The sequence below is a fragment of the Pantherophis guttatus genome, chromosome 11 (genome assembly GCF_059756535.1).
Source record: "Pantherophis guttatus breed Tessera chromosome 11, ASM5975653v1, whole genome shotgun sequence".
Lineage (NCBI taxonomy): Eukaryota > Metazoa > Chordata > Lepidosauria > Squamata > Colubridae > Pantherophis > Pantherophis guttatus.
Window position 1 is genome coordinate 13,176,877 of NC_142073.1, and position 20,715 is coordinate 13,197,591.

Sequence of the window (20,715 nt, forward strand, 5' to 3'; positions counted from 1 at the left end):
TGGAATGAATAACAGCATATTTCAAAGGATTTGCAAGCATTCAGAATTAATGATGGATTAATTACTTCATTCCTTGTGTTCAGATAAAATTGTACACAAAGCATTTTGTCAATTATGTCTTATGTCAAACCACTGCATCAATTAATTATAGTTTCCACAAAAGTTATCCATCACGCTGATTAAGGCAGATGAAAATAATTTCAAATAAATGATGATTTGGAATCAGAAGTGAGTGTGATAAGAACAGGAAATGAGGATGAAATTTAGGGGGGGGGATGCATGAAAGCAAATAAGCAAATCCCTTCCTAGGTGAGATTTTGATGGACTTCAGTCAACTGAAAAGAGCCTTGTTAGTACAGAGGTTTAAGGCACCCTGTTATTAAGCTTATTAAGACCAGCTGCCTGCAATTACTGCAGGGTTCGAATCTCGCCAAGGCTCAAGGTTGACTCAGCCTTCCATCCTTTCTAAGGTAGGTGAAATGAGGACCCAGTTTGTGGGGGCAATAAGCTGACTTTGTATAAAATATACAAAAGGATGAAGGCTATTGCTGAGCACATTGTAAGCCGCCCTGAGTCTTCGGAGAAGGGCGGCATATAAATCAAATTAAAAAAAAAAAAACTGTCTCTTGCGGGTCACATCTACCTGACCCATCAGAGGGGGGATGCAGGGAATGCTGCAGGTCCCATCCCCGAGGGAGATACACCTGGTGGGACCCAGAATAAGGGCCTTCTCCATGGTGGCTCTCGCTCTCTGGAACATCATTCCCCCAGGGATTAGAATGAGCCCCACTCTAATACTCTTCCGGGAGGTGCTGAAGATCTGGTTCTGCCAGCGGGCCTGGGGAACCTAGAGTGGGATGGAGCCCATTAAATGGCTCATGTGATTGGCTGTCGCAGGGACGGGAGGTGGGGGTGATTTTATGACATTGATTTATTTGATTTTTTAAAATTAGTTTTTACTGTTTTTAATTTTGATTTATGCCGCCCTTCTCCGGAGACTCAGGGCGGCTTACAATGTGCTAAGCAATAGCCTTCATCCTTTTGTATATTTATACAAAGTCATCTTATTGCCCTCACAACTGGGTCCTCAATTTACCTACCTTAGAAAGGATGGAAGGCTGAGTCAACCTTGAGCCTGGGGAGATTCGAACCTGCAGTAATTGCAGGCAGCTGAAAGTTAATAACAAGCTATTAGTTTGCTGCACCACCAGGCTCTTAGCATTAATAGTAATGCTATTTTTAAATAGCATTACTATTAATCTTCTCATCGTTCCTGTCACTCATCTCCTCCCACGTATGACTGTAACCTTGTTGCTGGTATCCTTAAGATTATATTGACTGTTTCCCTATGACTATCATTAAGTGTTGTACCTTATGATTCTTGACAAATTTATCTTTTCTTTTATGTACACCGAGAGCGTATGCACCAAGACAAATTCCTTGTGTGTCCAATCACACTTGGCCAATAATTCTATTCTATTCTATTCTATTCTATTCTATTCTATTCTATTCTATTCTATTCTATTCTATTCTATTCTATTCTATTCTATTCTGTTTTTAAATGTGTTTTTTATATTATGTAAGCCACCTTGAGTCGCCATGGGCGAATAGGCAGCAATATAAAACCAACCAACCAACCAACCAACAAACAAACCATCTGAATCTATTTGGGTTGATTCAAATCATATCTATCAGGAATGAAAGATCAGATACAGAACCGTATGTGAAGTTCTAATTAAATTGATGTATTGCTCATGTTTATGCACAGGAATATATTCCTAATGGTTAGCACTATTCTAGCAATAAATAAATATTGATAGAATTCAAGAAGGTTTGGACTTAGTCCACTTATAACTATATAGAAAGTCTAGGATGATTCCTCTTTTGACCCTGTCCCCAGGTTCTGCCATTCCTTCTACTACAATGTCCTTGTAAATCAAGACCTTGAAAAGGATGGATGTACTTTATATGAAATTTTGGAAGCATCTTCCTAAAACGGGCTGTTTGGTGATATAAGAATGGACAACTTTATTCATAAATACATAATCCTGCTTCCATACCATTTATTACTGGCACAAAGCAAATATTCAGAAATCAATCTAAACATGTCCAAATACACTATTTTTTTTTATTTTTTGCACCATGCTTATCAGTAAGGACATCTATGTCTAGGTTTTCATCCAAGATCTCTCTAATGCCAACAACATTTCCACGATATAAGGAAGAAAGTACTAAAGCTAATAAAGCCGATATATTTTGAAAACATAAAATGAAAGAAAAAAAAGCCCTTTTTTCTGCAACAAATGATTTTGTATAGAAATTCATATCACAATATCACTTTCAAATTATGATACACGTGTTTGCATTTTCTACTAGCAATGGAGAGTTGCATTCACAGTTACTCAAAATGCCACACTGGGAACATGCATCATTTCTAAGCTACATTTACATTATAGAGCTGAGTGTGATGATGGTATATATGTTGTTCAACAATAGGTTTATCATTAATAATACTTATGTAGCTGCCATACATCAGAGAAGATGTTCACTTCAAATCCTGTGTGTGAGAGATGGTGCCCATTGTGGGGAAGCTGGGGTGATGGGCAGAGGTGGTATTCAGCTGGTTCGGACTGGTTTGGGCGAGCCCATAGAACAGAAGATCAGTTGGCCCCGCCCACCTGCCCCCACTCTATCCTGTCCTTTATTTCCTGCTTTGTAGCTCATCTCAATCGCATGGCACAGCTGATTTTTGTCCCCCTCACTGTTCTACTTACCATTGCTGACTTGGAAGGTAAGCAGCTGAGCTTCTAAATGATACATTTTCAGCACTGCGCACAAGCATCTTAAACACACATGCTCGCTCACCGAACTGGTTGTTTAACCAGCAGCATCCCACCACTGGTGATGGGGCTGTAGTGAGGTAGAAGTTTCCCAGGAAAGAGGGAGAAGATTCCATAAAGGGGGTTGTGAGACAAAAGGCAGCACAGTCAAGAACTAGACAGGAGGCAGAGGAAGAGAGTAAGTGTCAGGTTTCGATGCTATCTCAAAATAAATGAATTTCCAAACTGCCGATCTTTGAGGAAATTTTCTCTTTATTGAGCACAGCAATCTGATCCTGGCTCTTTTCGCGGTCAGTACTGACCTTTACCCCCCAATCTCTCCCTTTCCGATTCCCAATTCTCTGCTTCTCATTGGCTATCTTCCAAGCCACTTTCCTCATCTCTTCTTCGTCAGATCACAGGAATGTCTCCTCCCATTCCCATCTCCGAGGAGACAGAATCTTCAAAGGGATTTAGTAGGCAAAAGTTCAAGCTTCTCCTCTCTTTATATATGTCAGATGTAAATGCCTTATTCTCCAATGTGTAAATAATGTATATATGGAACATCAGAGGTTAACTTATTCTTTGGACTTTAATGTATTCATAACTTACCACTCCCATTCCTAGCTCCACCCCTTGTATATATAAGGAGCCACCCTCACCATTCTCGTCGCTTCTACCTTGAATATTCAGTGAATATAGAATGCCTATCATAATTAAAAAGAAATATATTTAAAGCTCTAACTCCTATTATCTTTATTGAGTCTGATCCTGAAAATATTGCAACAAGCTGGTAGCAGAGGATGGTTAATTGACTCAATAAGTAATTAAAAATGTCCAAGAAAGATAGGCCCAACACCAGGGCCTACAGCAAAGAAATAGAAACTGATCAAGAGATGATCAACGAATCCACCAATGCGATTTCGAGAGAATCCGAAGAATACACCACTGAAGAAGAAGAACTAATGAGTGAAAATAATGACCAGAAAGAAATCGAAATAGAAAATAACGAACTCAGGTCAGAGATATTAAAGATACTAAAAAGCCAAAAGAATGATGAAAGTCTCATCGCGGACCTCCAGGAGATGCTGAAGAACAGCGGAGCAGCGAGAGAGAAAAACGTCATTAAAGAAAAACCCAAAGATCAAAAAATCGTAAGTGAGATGACTACTGAGAAAATAGTTGTTAAAAAGAAAAGATGTGATCCCGCGCGAAATTTTGAATGGCAGCCATCTTGGTTTCAACGAACTTCAAAAGAGAATGGAGCAGAGCCAATCAAAACGCTCAATTCAAAATTTCTGGCGCGAAAAACACTATCAGACGAAGAAAGTGAGAAAGAAGTCTCAAACTCTTCAGATGATCCAAAATCAGAAAGTGAAGACGATTTAACAAAATCTCAAGTAAAATCAGCAATGAAAACGCTTTTTGCTGCTTTTGGGCCAAGACTGAAAATTACCAAGACATCTACGAAGAAGCAAGAAATCAAACCGGCGACTCAAGACCTGCACGCTCCCATCCTGACTTCGAAAGCGACGACGCCCGAGCCCAGAGAGCCATGCCGATTTCGCCCTACACCACAGACAAAATCGAATACCAACGCACACAAAAAGAAGAAAAGAACCGTCACCACCACCAGAACCCCAAAAACCGAGCCAGAGACCGACTCATCTGAGGAGGAGCGGATCGAGAGAGCTGAAAGGGAGAGAACCTTCCACGACGCCACCAAAGAAGAAATGAGTAACGCGCATGTGCGAAACTACGTAGACGACCCAGAAGGACTTGAACTGGCCAGAGAACCGCGCAGACTCATTGCAAGCATCCCAATGCCGTTCTGTAATTTCCTGCACTTGAGAGATCACGGACTGCCCCAGGTTGTAAGTAATGGACAGAATAATGTAGGTAACTTACCCAGTGACTTCCCAAAACTTAGAATTGATGGCATTAATTTACAAGAGTGGTATCAACAGCTTCAGGTTATTTTCATGAAAGAAAATTTACTATTCTTTATAACTAGCCCTCCAAGAAGACCTTGGACTTTAAAAATAGATTGTTTACATCATAGAGCATTTTTCATAATAATATCTAGCGTGTCTCCTGCAATGTATCATAGCATCAAACCAAACCTAACTGTATCAGAAATAATTCAATGCATGTTTAATCTATTTCACAGCGATAGCGTAGCTACAACCACAAGAATGTCTAAGGATTTCTTTTCCTCTAGAGTAAAACCAGGGGTTTCTATAAGTGAGCATTTGATAAATCTAAACAAAATAAGAGCTGAACTACAATTGAGGGGGGAAGTGATTTTAGATCAAACAATGAAAAGTGTTATTATCAATTCACTTGATCCATCATGGGATAGCTTTATGTCACACTTAGATACCATTAATTTGGGATATTTATCCATAGAAAGTCTATCTAACAAATTGATAGCAGAAGACAATTCAAGAAAAAATCGATCCAGTAACCAAACAGACCACAAACCTTTTAGGAAAGTAGTCTTTCAAGATAAACATAATGAGGCCTTTAGATGCTACAATTGTGGATCCAGGGAACATAGTAGAAGAGACTGCCCCAAAGTCTCAAGAGAGAGACATAGACCAGAATATAGGAGCAAATATAATTACAGACAATCTTCCACAGATAGACACAAATATAGAAGCCCACCAAATTACAAAGAAGGTAGAGGGGGTAGAGAAAATTCAAAAGAGAGGAAATCTGGGTCACTGAATGGGCTAAATAAACAAGACAGCACCAGAACACAGCAGGATGAGAATAACAATTGGCTTATTGATTCTGGTGCAACAAATCACACCACCAACAACAAAAGTATATTATCTTCATTTATAGAAGATAAGTTTGTGATAAAGGTAGCTAATCAAGAAAAGGTTCAAGTACTAGGCAAAGGAAATGTGACCTTGCCTGGTCTAGGGAAAATAGAGGGGGTATTATTAATCCCAGAAATACCTCACAACATACTAAGTGCCATAAAATTAAGCAGAGAATCTGATATCAATATAGTTTTCTCAAAGGGGAAAGCAACTATAGAAAAGAACAAAACAAATGTAGGTACTGTAATGATAAAAGGAGGTCTACCCTATCTGATAACTAAAGAAAGATGTTTACATAACATTGATTCAAATATGGAAGATTGTATTGAAGCAGATGATGAAAATGTCAGTAACAGTGACAATGATGAGTGTAGAATAACTCATGATCACAAAAATACATACAAGGAAAAGAAACCAAAAATAGGTAAACCAATTCATGATGAGTGTGCTCACATCTTACACAGGAAGTTAGGACATGCAAGCTTTCCTGTAGTACAAAAAATGACTGAACACGCAGAAGGTGTCAAAATAAAAAATTGTGAAAATTATTTGGAATGCTCAGTATGTAAGTCCACCAAACTAAAAACCAGTCCCAGACCAAAAAAATCTAACAGATCAACTAACAATATTTTTGATTTGGTACATATGGACTTAGTTGGTCCATTAAGTCCCTCAATTACCTATAGAAAACGTTACTTCCTAACAATAGTGGATGACTACAGCCGATATGGTTTTGTTTACACATTAAAGCACAAGGATGAAACATTTCAGAAATTTAAGGAATTCTACAAACGTATAGAAACACAACATAATATCAGAATAAAGCAAATTATGACAGATAGGGGATGTGAGTTCATGTCTAAAGAATTCTCCCAATGGTTAAAGGATAGAGGAATGTTACATTTCACGTCCAATCCTTTTTCTGCATTTCAAAATGGAGTTGCAGAGAGGAAAAATTCCACACTACAAACCATGATTAGGTGCACATTAGAGGATGCTGGTTTAGGCAAACAATTTTGGTCAGAGGCATTACATTATTCGAATTACACTCAAAATAGAACCTGGTCCAGTATTGTGAATAAGACACCATATGAGGTGATGTACAATAGAAAACCCAAATTATCACACATGCACATATTTGGAGTCACTGCAGACGTACACATACCTAAACAATTGAGGAGAAAGGGAGAAAACGTATCCAGGAGATTAAGATTCATGGGATACGAAACTGGAACCAAAGGGTACAGATTTATTGATAGTAATAACAAATTTATAGTATCCAGAACAGCTGTGTTCCATGAACAGGCCAATTGGTCAAAATTGCACCTTAATGAAATATTTCCTAATAAATGTAAAGATACGATATCTTGCGAGGAAGGAACAACAGAAAATCAAAATATTAACAAAAGTAAGAACAAAACCAAAACTTGGACTAATAGTCAGCATAAAATAAAGACAGACACATTAACAAAAAAGGAAGCTAGATATTTGCATGATAACCATAGCAAGCCTGAAAGAACTATTAGAAACAATAGAAACCAAATACCAAATAAATACAAAGATTACATAATGCATATGAATGGAGAACAAATAACACCTAATACATATGAAGAAGTATTGAAACTTCCACATGAAGAAAGAGAAAAATGGGAACTAGCTATGGAAAAAGAGATGGAAAGTTTACAAGGATTAAATGTATTCACACCTGCGATCGCACCTAAGGATAAAACAATTATAGGTACCAGGTGGATTTATAAAATTAAGAACTTAGAAGGAGGCAATACCTTATACAAGGCTAGACTAGTTGCACAAGGCTATGCACAAAAATATCCAGAAGACTATACTGATACATATTCACCCACAGTGAGAACAGAGAGTGTCAAAACAGCCCTTGTAGTAGCATCTGCACTCAATCTGGACGTATTCCAATATGACATACAGACCGCATACTTACATGCAAAATTAGATAAGGAAATATATGTAAGAGCACCACACAGTCAATACACTAATAAGAACGAAATTTGGTTATTAAATAAGAGTCTGTACGGATTAAAGCAATCCGGCAAAAGATGGTACGATTGCTTGGTAAAAGTACTTAAGACCATGGATTTCAACGCCACCACTGCTGATAACTGTTTCTTTGTAAAAAAGAGTAATGATCATATTGAATTTGTATTAATTTACGTGGACGATATTTTATACATTGGAAAGCATAAAGAGAGCAGGGAAATCTTTGTAAATAAGTTAAATGAACACTTCTCACTGAAATCTCTGGGTAAAGTGAATAAATACCTTGGTGTGCAAATTAACAAAACTAAAAGGGGATTCAAACTTACACAGAAAGATAAAATCATCGAACTCCTAAACAAATGTAACTTAAATAATGCTAAAACCTGTGACACCCCTATGCAAACTGATTTTCTTAGAAACACTGATGAATCTTCCCCTGAGTTTAAAGACAACACATTTTACAGATCAGTTATAGGTTCACTCCTTTATATATCTAATTGGACTAGGCCAGATATTGCATTACCTCTCAATCTATTGTCAAGATATGTTAGTAAACCAACCTTGTATCATTGGGAAGCTGTCAAAAGAATTCTAAGATATCTGAAGGGTACATTAGATTTTTGTTTAATGTTGGAACCCAATAATGACAGAGAACCAAAAATTACTTGTTATGCTGATGCAGATTGGGCTGGTGATACATCATGCAGAAAGAGTACTTCTGGTTATGTTTTTCTATTGAATGATTGTCCAGTTTACTGGTATACTGGTAAACAAGAACTAGTAGCCACTTCTACTACAGAAGCGGAATATGTTTGTTTGTCCAAGGCTGCAAATAACCTTGTATGGTTCAATGATCTGATCACTGATGTTTGGAAGAAACCCACCTTACCATTTATTATGCATGAAGACAATAAAGCGGCTATTGAAATATCCAGATCCGATGCAATTGGACAAAGGTCCAGGCATATTGATATAAAGTTTAAGCATGTGAGACAACTGTCTCAAGACGGATTCATTAAAGCAATACATTGCGATACTTCTGAACAATTAGCTGACATATTAACAAAACCCTTACCTTCTAAACAACACAAATATTTAACTTCTAAATTATATGTATTATATTGTCCTGAATCAGAATGTAATTGGTGTTGTGTAACGAACCGGCATTTAGAGGGGGATTTGTCAGATGTAAATGCCTTATTCTCCAATGTGTAAATAATGTATATATGGAACATCAGAGGTTAACTTATTCTTTGGACTTTAATGTATTCATAACTTACCACTCCCATTCCTAGCTCCACCCCTTGTATATATAAGGAGCCACCCTCACCATTCTCGTCGCTTCTACCTTGAATATTCAGTGAATATAGAATGCCTATCATAATTAAAAAGAAATATATTTAAAGCTCTAACTCCTATTATCTTTATTGAGTCTGATCCTGAAAATATTGCAACAATATATGTCAGTGCTGGGATGCTGACAGTAAGGACAGTTACTTCCTAGAATCTCCCCCGTTATGTCCATTAGGGCAAAAGTAGTAAAGGTTTAGTCTGGCAAGATTCTGTCTCTTGTGTGTAAGCAAATAAAGAACTGATAAACTTATTGAATTTGCTCTCTGTCTTTCTCGGGCTTAGCAATTGGAGCAATGCTAGAGTTGTGCCAGCATTCTATCACAAGAAGAAAACCCCAAACTCACCTTAACATTTAGAGATCAAATGAGCTCCATGCAAGGATGGGGTACAGGTCGGAGGTTACAGCCTTAGAGAGCCTCAGCCAGAACTTTAGCTTGTTAGAGCTTGGGAGAATTTGTTTTGCACATGGTTTCAAGCTCCAGTCTTGTCTCATATGGGGACTGTTTGGCATGAAAGGGAATCTAATCAGCAAAAGCTGTCACCAATGGTAGCACTCAGGTTGTTAACTCACATGGTTCCTATGGGGACGATTGAGCAAATACGGATGCAACATCCCACCCGGATCAACCTGTTCACAATAGCTGAATCCAGGAGTGAAATGCTCCCGGTTCGGACCGGATCGCCCAATGGTGGGTGGTTCGGAGAACCGGTAGCAAAAATCCCTGGCCCCCCGCCCATGCCCACTCAATCGCCCGGTCGCCCGCTTGCCACTTCTTTTAAAAAATGCTTTTAAAAGGTAAAAAACAGAGGCTCTGATGATCCCAGCTGAGCTGCCAGATCGTCAGATTCTTTTTTTTTACTTTTAAAAGCATTTTTTTACAACCTATTCGGCCGAATAGGTTGTAAAAAAATGCTTTTAAAAGTAAAAAAAAAAGATTGTGAGCCACAGCTGATCACTTCCCCACCGCACGCTGTTCTACTTACCCCATGCCTCCTTTTGGTGTGCACTGCACCTCACATTTGGTGCGTGGTGCACAATGCAAATGCGCAGCCAGCGAACTGGTAGTAAACCAGTTCAGATTTCACCTGGCTGAATCCCTAGTTTATCAGTACTAGCTGAATCCCTAGCTTATCAGAGCCTTGGTAGTACAGTGGTCTAAAGCACCCTGTTATTAAGACCAGCTGCCTGCAATTACTGCAGGTTCGAATCTCGCCAGGCTCAAGGTTGACTCAGCCTTCCATCCTTTCTAAGGTAGGTAAATTGAGGACCCAGTTTGTGGGGGCAATAAGCTGACTTTGTATAAATATACAAAAGAATGAAGGCTATTGCTTAGCACATTGTAAGCCGCCCTGAGTCTCCAGAGAAGGGCGGCATATAAATCAAATTAAAAAAAAAAAGTTATTGAAACCTTGATAACCAAGGAAGGAGAATGGACTGGTTGAGAGAAGGTAATCTTGGTGAATATTGGAAAATCTGTTGCTTTTCCATCTATCTAGAGCCAATCAGGGCGTCTCATGAACCAAATAACCTTGAGTGGCTTTATCTGGACTACCAAAGGCTCCTCCAAACTCCAGTCTTTATGTGATTGGGAATGCAAAATATGCTGTACCCTTGGATGGTTGGTGAATTCACACTTCTTTGTGGTCACACACACTATGCAGTTCTAGCTCTGGCAAGGATGATTGCTGTCCCCATTTTTTTGAGAGAATTTCAGAGAAGAATTTTTGTGTTTGGAAAAGTAGGTGAATTACATTCAGCATTTACCACCTGCAGAGGTCAAGTTGCAGCTGGAAGTAAGGATGGTTCATTTTTAAGCTGACCTCCTCTTAATTATACGGATAGAGCTTTTATGTGAATATTGGGATTTGTGGAATGGAACAAAAGCTGCAATTTTCTATAATAGCTTTGAGAATCTTGAGCTGTGTGACCTCATGTTTATTTAAAACGGATGGGGCATGTCTGACATTCTCTCTCTCTCTCTCTCTCTCTCTCTCTCTCTCTCTTTCTGTGTGTGTGTGTGTGTGTGTGTGGCTTGACACTTTCAAAGGAGAGGGAATATTTGCAGGTACAATAGAAATAACAACTACAGTAACTAAAATTTTGTTTTGTGTTACCACAAGTAAATGTAACAGAATTAAAAGAAGTTGCTACATTCTGCTAATATTTGACCTGAATTATGGTCTCCATTAAGGGATGCGGTGGCTCAGGGCCTAAGACGCTGAGCTTGTCGATTAGAAGGTTGGCAGTTCGGTGGTTCAAATCTCTAGTGCCGCATAACGGAGTGAGTTCCCGTTATGTGTCCCATCTTCTACTAACCTAGCAGTTCGAAAGCAAAAAATGCAAGTAGAAAAATAGGGGGCCCCTTTGGTGGGAAGGTAACAGCGTTCCGTGCACCTTTGGCGTTGAGTCATGCCGGCCACATGACCATGGAGACGTCTTCAGACAGCGCTGGCTCTTTGGCTTTGAAACAGAGATGAGCACCACCCCCTAGAGTCAGGAATGACTAGCACGTATGTGTATTTTTATTTTATTTATTTATTTTAATTTGATTTATATGCCGCCCTTCTCCGAAGACTCAGGGCGGCTTACAATGTGCTCAGCAATAGCCTTCATCCTTTTGTATATTTATACAAAGTCAGCTTATTGCCCCCACAAACTGGGTCCTCATTTCACCTACCTTAGAAAGGATGGAAGGCTGAGTCAACCTTGAGCCTTGGCGAGATTCGAACCCTGCAGTAATTGCAGGCAGCTGGTCTTAATAAGCTTAATAACAGGGTGCCTTAAACCCCTGTACTACCAAGGCTCTGTACAGAGGCGGAACCTTTGTAGGGGAACCTTTACCTTATGGTCTCCATTAATAAAGCCAAACCAGCTGAACCATAAGAATATGCAATCAGTAATCTTTTCTCCCCCTCTAGAGAGAAAAAAAATGATGAGATGTTTCCCCCAATCGTCTTCCATCAAATAGAGAGGAGAATTTTGAAAGATTCTTTTGTGCATAGCTCTTCCTTAAGAGGAAAGGAGCTGAGACATGGAAGCAATGGAATATAAGATACATGGGGAAAAAAAGAGATAGATGCTCTCCCTGGTTTTCTCTGCTCTCCTCTTTCCCAGATAATGTTACAGAAGAACTCTGAGACAGATATTTTAAAAATGTCTATATAGAACAAAGAGCATTTTTCTTCAAATTGCACTTTGTATACTTGTTGGCCTTCAGTCATAGAATACTTGAAAGATAGTTCAGCAAACTGAGGGAAGAGAAAAACTATCAACGTGTGTTGGATCTGCCAGCTCAACGGGACTGTTGTATACCAATTGTTGGGAGCAGGCAATCATGGTCATGTCCTGGAGGCATCTGGTTGACCACTGGTTGGAAAAGGAACATGCTAGTCAAATAGAACTTTGATCTGGTCTAGAAAGTTTCTTCTTACTTTCTTACGATTTCATGTTATTTGTCAATCCATGCATCTGCTATCTGACTGAATGAACACGGACATGCTGTCGATATTTCTCTTGTGCCCACCATGCTGCTTGCTTTACCTAAGGATATTTTTGTTATGTATGTTACTCAACAAGTTGGTACACTGCAAGGCAAAATGCCAGCTTCCTGATAGTATATTTACTTTCAAGAAAATCTCGTGTTTCCCACACAGGCATCCTTCCATTTCCATTGCAACCTTTTTGGCTACCCCTGAGTTAATTATTGTTTAAACAGCATGTAATGGCATCGTAGAATTCTCACATGAAAGGGCCAGGGGCGGGTTCCAAATCCCATTGCTACCGGTTCACTCATGCGTGCACACGCGTGTGACACTTTTGCGCAGACATGTCCAGATGGGTGGGCGGAGCCTCCCACCGCCACTGCTACCGGTTCACCTGATCCAGTGCGAACTGGTAGCAACCCACCACTGGAAAGGGCCATTCCTTTCCCCCCCGTTCTATATTGGAAAGTTATGATTCATCTTCAGTAGAGTGGGGATTAGGGATTTTAATGGAATTCAATGAAATTCAATGGATTTTGAGGGTGCCTGGGCAGTTTACGATATTTAAAGTCACAATTTAAACATAATGCAGAATTTTAAAAACAGGATGAAAGAATTTTAACCTTTGGAAGGCTTTTTGCGGGATTATTTTCTAGATTTTCTTTTCTTTTTTGGCAGCATGTCTTCTCTTTGCTTATAATGAACCCTTCCTTCCTTCCTTCCTTCCTTCCTTCCTTCCTTCCTTCCTTCCTTCCTTCCTTCCTCCCTTCCTCCCTTCCCTTCCCTTCCCTTCCCTTTCCTTTCCTTTCCTTTCTTCTTTCCTTTTCTTTCTTTTCTTTCCTCCTTTTCCAGCCCCAACTCACTTCCCCCATTGATCACTTAGATTGAGGCACTATATAGCCACAGTTGGATGGGTGTTGGCATCATAATGATCTGGCAAGTGATTCTGACAAAATGTCATCCCTCCTAAAGTTCTATAGTGGCAAACATTTATCTTCAGCTGAGCAAAATGTGATCGTTTCCCTCTGCTTGATTCCCAGCTGCTTGTACATTCTTTCAATGTGAGTGACGCATCCCGCATTTAAACACCGCACAGCATCTTCCAAGGTTTGTGCTCCCAGCAAGGGAGGAAAATAATAAGCAGCAGAAACACTCTGCAGAAAAAGTAATTAGTAATCCGCGACAGATTCCGCCGAACCTCAAGTCAACTTGTGTTGATTTTCATAAAATAAAAGGGAATCTTTAAAGAGTGAACACCATACCACCCAAGGTTGGGTTGGCCTTGAGTTGGCTTATCTCTAGGAAAGCATTGAAGATCTAGCTGATTTTCCCAGCATGGAGGCCAGGAGAATAACTGAGTCCACACTGCTGGGGTACAGTTTTTCTGGAGAGCCACTTTGTGTTTCAGTTGGTAGGAAATGCATTTTTATTTACTGTATTTATACAGTAAAATACAGTGTTGCATTTTTAAATGCTATTTTTAAGTGCCCAGAGTTGTATTTGTAAGATGGGCAGATGTATAAATCAAAATCAATCAATCAATCAATCAATCCTCTTTTTCTAGTAAGACTGCACATGGAAAACTTCACCACAGAGTATGCCACAAAGAAGAGGGATCTACATCAGTGGTGAGTTGCTCCCGGTTCAGTCCGGTTCGGCCGAGCTGGTAGCGGTGACGATATGACGTCACCGAACCGGTTCTTCCCCCCGCCCTCCCACCCCCTCACGTTATTCTTACCTTTTATTTGGTCCCACCCCCAATCTATTGCTGCCTCCTGAGTCCCAGCTGATGACTAGAGGGAAAAAAAACTGTTTAAACTCTTACAGCCTTCTTTTTTTTTTTTTTTTACTAATGACAGTTCAAGAGGACAAGGAGGTAGAAGCAATTTGTGACTGACATGACTATCTTTTAATTGAGCCACAGTTGAGCCCAAAATTTCCATTGCTAAGCAAGACTGTTAAGTGAGTTTTGACCCATTTTACGACCTTTCTTGCTACAGTTGTTAAGTGATTCATTGCAGTTGTTAAGTTAGTAACATGGTTGTTAAGTGAATCTGGCTTCCCTATTGACTTTGCTTGTCAGAAGGTCGCAAAAGGTGATCACATGACCTCACAGCAGTGATGGGTTGCTCCCGGTTTAGACCGGTTCGTAAGAACTGGTAGTAAAACCAGTGGGAGGCTCTGGCCACTGACCCGGATGTCATCATAGGTGATCTGCGCATGCGCAGAAGCTTCTGCACATGCACAGAAGAGCACGCGTGGGCAATGCGAATCGGTAGGAAAGGTAAGTAGAACCCACCCCTGCCTCACAGGACACTGCAACTGTCATAAATGTGAGTCAGTTGCCAAGCATCTGAATTTTGATCATATGACTGTGAGATACTGCAACAATCGTAAGGGTAAAAAATGGCTATAAGTCACTTTTTTCAGTGCCATTGTAACTTTGAACGGTCGCTAAACGAATGGTTGAAAGTCGAGGAGCACCTGGAGTCAAATAATAATTAAGGCGTGTCAGTTCTCATTTGCTTTCAGAAGAACAGATTCAACAAGAGAGGTCTTAATAATCCTATGGAATATTGTTGGTGATGGGCTCCCTTCTCTGGAATTTCATACCCCTCAACATAAGGCTGTTTCATACTAAAACTATGGAATAGTTTTAGAGACACATCCAGCCTTATGTTGAGGGGTATGAAATTCCAGAGAAGGGAGCCCATCACCAGGATGGCTTCCATAACCATTACACCATACTGTATGTGCTCAAAAGCAAAGATGAGGTTGCAACATCTGGCTAAACCTGACCCAGCATCTGCAATTTCTGAAGTTAAATCTACGCTCTTTCTTTATATTCCCAAAATGTTCTACCAGTCCCTTCTCTTTTCTCTCCATAATCTTGCAGTTAATTGACCACAATTAATTTGGCACAGATCTCATCATTTAACATGATCTTTCTAATTATTTGTCTTATCTGGAAGATAAATGGAGCGATTGCATAGAAAAATATTGTCCTGTTAAAACGCTTACTTCTAAATTCTTGCCATAAATTTCATTTACGGTCATTTACATCATGGTAATAGCTTAGGAAACTCCACCTCATGCTAAAAAAAAAATGCTGAAAAATGTGAAAAACTAACGATGCATTAAAGACTTTTTAGAAGATACTTGGACAATCTGTTCTAGAAAAGCTGAGAATATCTGAATATAAGCACACTACTATAGTGGCCATTGTTGTTTTATAATGTTGCCTCTCAACTTTAAATTAAATTAAATATGCATCAAGACAAATTCCTTGTGTGTCCAATCATACTTGGCCAATAAAGAATTCTATTCTATTCTATTCTATTCTATTCTATTCTATTCTATTCTATTCTATTCTATTCTATTCTATTCTATTCTATTCTATTCTATTCTATTCTATTCTATTCTATTCTATTCTATTCTAAAGATATTTTCCCAGTCATTGGCAAATCTAGCCCCTTGCATTGATTTTAGTGGCTATAGGTGCAAAGAAAACATGTAACAGAAGGTTATATGTTGTTGTTAGTTGCGAAGTCATGTCCAACCCATCGCGACCCCATCGACAAGTTTCCTCCAGGCCTTCCTGTCCTCTACCATCCTCTGGAAACCATTTAAGCTCATGCCGACTGCTTCAGTGATTCCATCCAGCCACTTCGTTCTCTGCTGTCCCCTTCTTCTTTTGCCCTCAATTTATCCACCATTTTCCATTCATCTTATCTTTTAACTTTCATTTTTAGTGTTTAATTGTTCGGGGCTGCTCTTTTACCATTTACCCTTCTTTATTTTACCACAACCTTTCTTCTTCTCCTCCCCTTCTCTTCCTTCCTCTATCTCTTCCTACTTTCTTCGTTCTTCCTCTCCTTCTCTTTCCTACTTCCCCTTCCCTTCTCCATAGTGGTGGAGACAGCAGCCAGGAATCGGTAGTACTCGTCTGTTCATATTGGAGGACTGAGTCTGTCAAAGTTGTTAAATCCCGCCCCTGTTGCTAGGGGCTTCCAGCTTTTGACTCAGTCCTTCAGACTGGACGGACGTGTCGATGTATTTCTCCATTCCTTCTTCATTCTCCTTTGCCATTTGTGTCATCGCACCTTATTACCTGGATTCTCATCTGACTTTCATCTCGTTCTCCTGGATTTGTGAGTAGCATGGCAGGGCTCCCACCACTGATTTTATTTATTTATTTATTTATTTTTAAATTTGTATACCGCCCTTCTCCCTGAGGACTCAGGGCGGTGAACAGCCAAATAAAAACATCAAATACAAATATTAAAATACAGTTAAAAAATATATATAAATTTGGCCCCATTAATTAAAACAATAAACCAAACAATTAAAAAACATGTAAAAAGAATTAGGCCAGCCCGGCTTGTTGGAAAAGGAAGGTTTTAAGGGCACTGAGGTCATGGATTCTCCTTATCTCAGGGGGTAACTGATTCCAGAGGGTGGGAGCCCCCACAGAGAAGGCCCTCCCCCTGGGGGTCACCAGCCTGCATTGTTTGGCTGATGGCACCCCGAGGAGGCCCTCTCTGTGGGAGCGCACGGGTCGATGGGAGGTCGTCGGTGGCAGCAGGCGGTCTCGGAGATAGCTAGGCCCTATGCCATGGAGCGCTTTAAAGGTGATAACCAACACCTTGAAGCGCACCCGGAAGACCACTGGGAGCCAGTGATTGAGCTTGCCTGTCGTTTTCAGTGTTGGGCTTCGTCTCTGTCGCAGCTGATCAGCCCCTTTGGACATAACATCATCCTTTTACATCAATGTTCTGCATTTACTAGAGATATCGGTCTATAATTCTTTATTTGTTGCAGATCTGCCTCTTCTTTTGGTATTAAAGTTATATATGCTTCCATCCATGAGTCTGGAACTTTAGCTTTAAGTAATAGTTCATTGAATACTTGCAGCATCACATTGGTTAATACATCTTGTAAGGTTTTATATACTCTGCTGGTAATCCATCTGGACCTGGTGTCTTCCCATTCTTTTGTCTTTTAATTCCCTCCATTAATTCCATCATTGATATTCTATTTGCAAGGAAATCTAAGCAACTGTAAGAGCCATTAAAAACTGGGATATTACTGAATTCTGCTTGGAGGTAGTGAAAATCCAGAAGGACCTCATCTCAGTTCCTAGTTTAAGGAAAATGGCAGCAAAAAAATTAAACAAACAAACAAATAAAATAAATAAATCTATTCTGAATAAAGTCACTTGACCAATTTTGTATCTGAAGGTTAATTGCTATTTGCTTAAAAGCTGAGCATAACTATCTTTTCAAAATTCTCTACTAAATCTGTAAGGAGATAAATTAAAAAGGAAGGAATATTAGAGCATGTAATAAAGAGCCTTTTATTTTCTATGCATAGCCAAAAGTTGCCCAGCTACAAATCTTTCTCTGTCAGATCCTATTCACTCCTTTAGCCTTTGCCTGATGGAAAAAGATTAACTTGATGGCAAGGATTTTCTGCTAAAATCCTTTGTTCTGTGAAACAATCCTTTGTTCTGTGAAACAAGGAGAAGACTTCCAGTGGAGATTGTTTCCATTCCTAATCAAGGCAAGCCCCAAAGTGGTAAAAATAATAGCCAATCATTAGCAACCCTGCAGACACGTCAACCAATTGGGCTTCTTCACACAAATCTTTCATTTTCTATTTCAACTTATCTTTTCTCTCAAATAATGATCCACTTTCCCCCCCAATATAGAACCCACTGTCTAAAGAGAGTCTCAGTCATCCAGGTCATAGTTGTCCTCAAGGTGCTTTTTCAAGAGGCAACTGGACTTCTTTTGTTTTTCTTTGAGGACGTTTCTCTTCTCATCCAAGAAACTTCTTCAGCTCTGAAGAAGCAAAACATCTTCAAAAAAAAAAAAAAAAACAGAAAGTCCAGTTGCCTCTTGAAAAAACCTTTGAGACAGAACCCAGTGATTGTTCAATAAATGAAAGTCACAAATTTGAGATGGGCAGACGTATAAATTGAAAGAAAGGAAAGGAATAAAAAGGCAGAGATAGAGAGAATAGAATAGAATAGAACAGAACAGAACAGAACAGAACAGAACAGAACAGAACAGAACAGAACAGAATTCTTTATTGGCCAAGTGTGATTGAACACACAAGGAATTCGTCTTTGGTGTATATGCTCTCAGTGTACATAAGGAGAATAAAATACATTCTTCAAGAATAAAAAGATACAACACTTAGTGATAATCAAGGTTACTAATAAGCTACCAAATCATACTAGGAAACAAATAAGACAATATAAATTGAAAGATACAAGCAACATGGTTATAGTCATAAGTGGGAAGAGATAGATACTAGTAAGAAAGAGAAGAATAATAGTAAAACAGTCTTAGCAAATTATTTGACGGTGTTGAGGGAATTATTTGTTTAGCAGAGTGATGGCATTTGGGAAAAAAATGTCCTTGTGTCTAGTTGTTCTGGTGTGCAGTGCCCTGTAGTGTCTTTTTGAGGGTAGAAGTTGAAACAATTTATGTCCAGGATGTGAGGGGTCTGTAGAAAGAAAGGAAGGAAGGAAGGAAAAGAAAGAAAGAAAGAAAGGAAGGAAGGAAGAAGGAAGGAAGAGAAAGGAAGGAAGGAAAAGAAAGAAAGAAAGAAAGAAAGAAAGAAAGAAAGAAAGAAAGAAAGAAAGAAAGAAAATAATTTCTTTCCTTCTCAGTATTGACCTCCATTCTTCTTCTTCCAACGCAGGATAAATTTTCCCAGAGATTTTCAAGGACAGTTTCCTTGGCTATATGATGATAGCATCCCTACTGAAAAAGACACATAGGAGAAGGTCTTTTGAGGTCTCCTCTTGGAACAAAGGAAGCCAAGAAACCTTGAGCTCATTGGAAACACAATTTTTGTACATGTCTCTCAGGCTCCCCATAAAGAAATGGTGCCTTCCTTTAATATCATTTCGAAAGCACATCCTCTTTGAAAATGTGAATTTAATAGAAATTGCTAGGAAAAAGAAAGCACTCTAGTCAGCACTAATCTGACTTTTGTCACCAGTCAGAAATTGAAATGATGTCAAATTGTCAATGCTAGGGCTAAAACACGTTTCATCCCCATCTGCTGTAAAAGCATCTTTAAGTTAATTCTGCAATAGAAACTCATACCTCAGTATGCTTGGGGATAGTATGCAGCTGTACATGATATTTAATGGATGCCTCCCCTATTCAGTATAAATATGAGAACATCTGGTCTTTTTTTACCTCTATCCCCTAGTCAATTGTCCCAGGGGCACAGAAACCTGCTTGACAAAATACCTTTGTGATGAATTCTGCTGTAATAAATGTGCATTCTGGAGATGATTCATGAATTCTATGATTTCATTCAATTATTTTTCATACAGCTCATGCTTCATTTCATCAAGGGCTTTAATCAACACTGACTGATTAATTGCCATACCACTAGTAGCCTTTTTGTTTAATAAACAGTCATAATGAGCATGTTCAGCCTTGGCATATATAAATGTCAGTGAGATAAAACTGGAAACGAGAGAATGGGAGTAAGGGTTAGTGCTTTACAGCTGCCCTGGAGTGGGGAACTTTGGGCGAACCGGGAGTGGTAACGGCGGGAAGCTCCGCCCACCTGCCCAGAGTCATCACGGACACTCTGTGCATGTACAGAAGGTTCTGCACATACACAGAAGCGCCTTGTGCGAGCGAAGCAAGGGTGAGCACTTGCACGCTCACTGTTCTGAACCGGTAGCGAAGGTAAGTGAAACCCACTACTGGTAAACTCTAAAGCAGTGATGGCTAACCTTTTTGCCATTATGTGCCAGGAAGGGGTGGGGGTTAGGGAGGTTTGTGCACGAGTTTGCCCACATCCATAATTCTATGGGCCCCACCCCTGCGCATGTGCGCATGACCCCCCTCCCCCCTGCTCCTGGCACGTGATGGCCCAGTAGGCCTGTTTTTCTTTCTCACCTGGCTCCAGGTCCTCTCTCTGCATCTGGGGAGGGCTGCATCCTAGAGAGGCTCTGGAGGCTGGGGACAGCAAAAAATGTCACTTCCTGTCCAACCAAAAGTTGGAAAATGGGCCTTTTCGGGCCTCCGAGGGGGTGGGGAAGGCTGTTTTTGCCCTCCTCAGATGCATAGAGAGGATTGGAGCCTTGGTAGTACAGTGGTTTAAAGCACCCTGTTATTAACACAGCTGCCTGGAATTACTGCAGGTTCGAATCTTACCAGACTCAAGGTTGACTCAGCCTTCCA

At 39.7% G+C, this 20,715-nt stretch overlaps 2 long non-coding RNA genes across 2 annotated transcripts in view; both read left to right on the forward strand.

The window, feature by feature from the left end:
- Positions 1-20,715, forward strand: part of LOC148112284 (uncharacterized) — a 260,798-nt gene that overhangs the window by 11,588 nt on the left and 228,495 nt on the right. The gene's annotated exons all lie outside the window — the stretch shown is intronic.
- LOC148112285 (uncharacterized) lies at positions 14,060-19,810 on the forward strand. The gene is made up of 2 exons (XR_015729626.1): positions 14,060-14,124; positions 19,208-19,810. It is a non-coding gene; the product is annotated as an uncharacterized LOC148112285 (long non-coding RNA).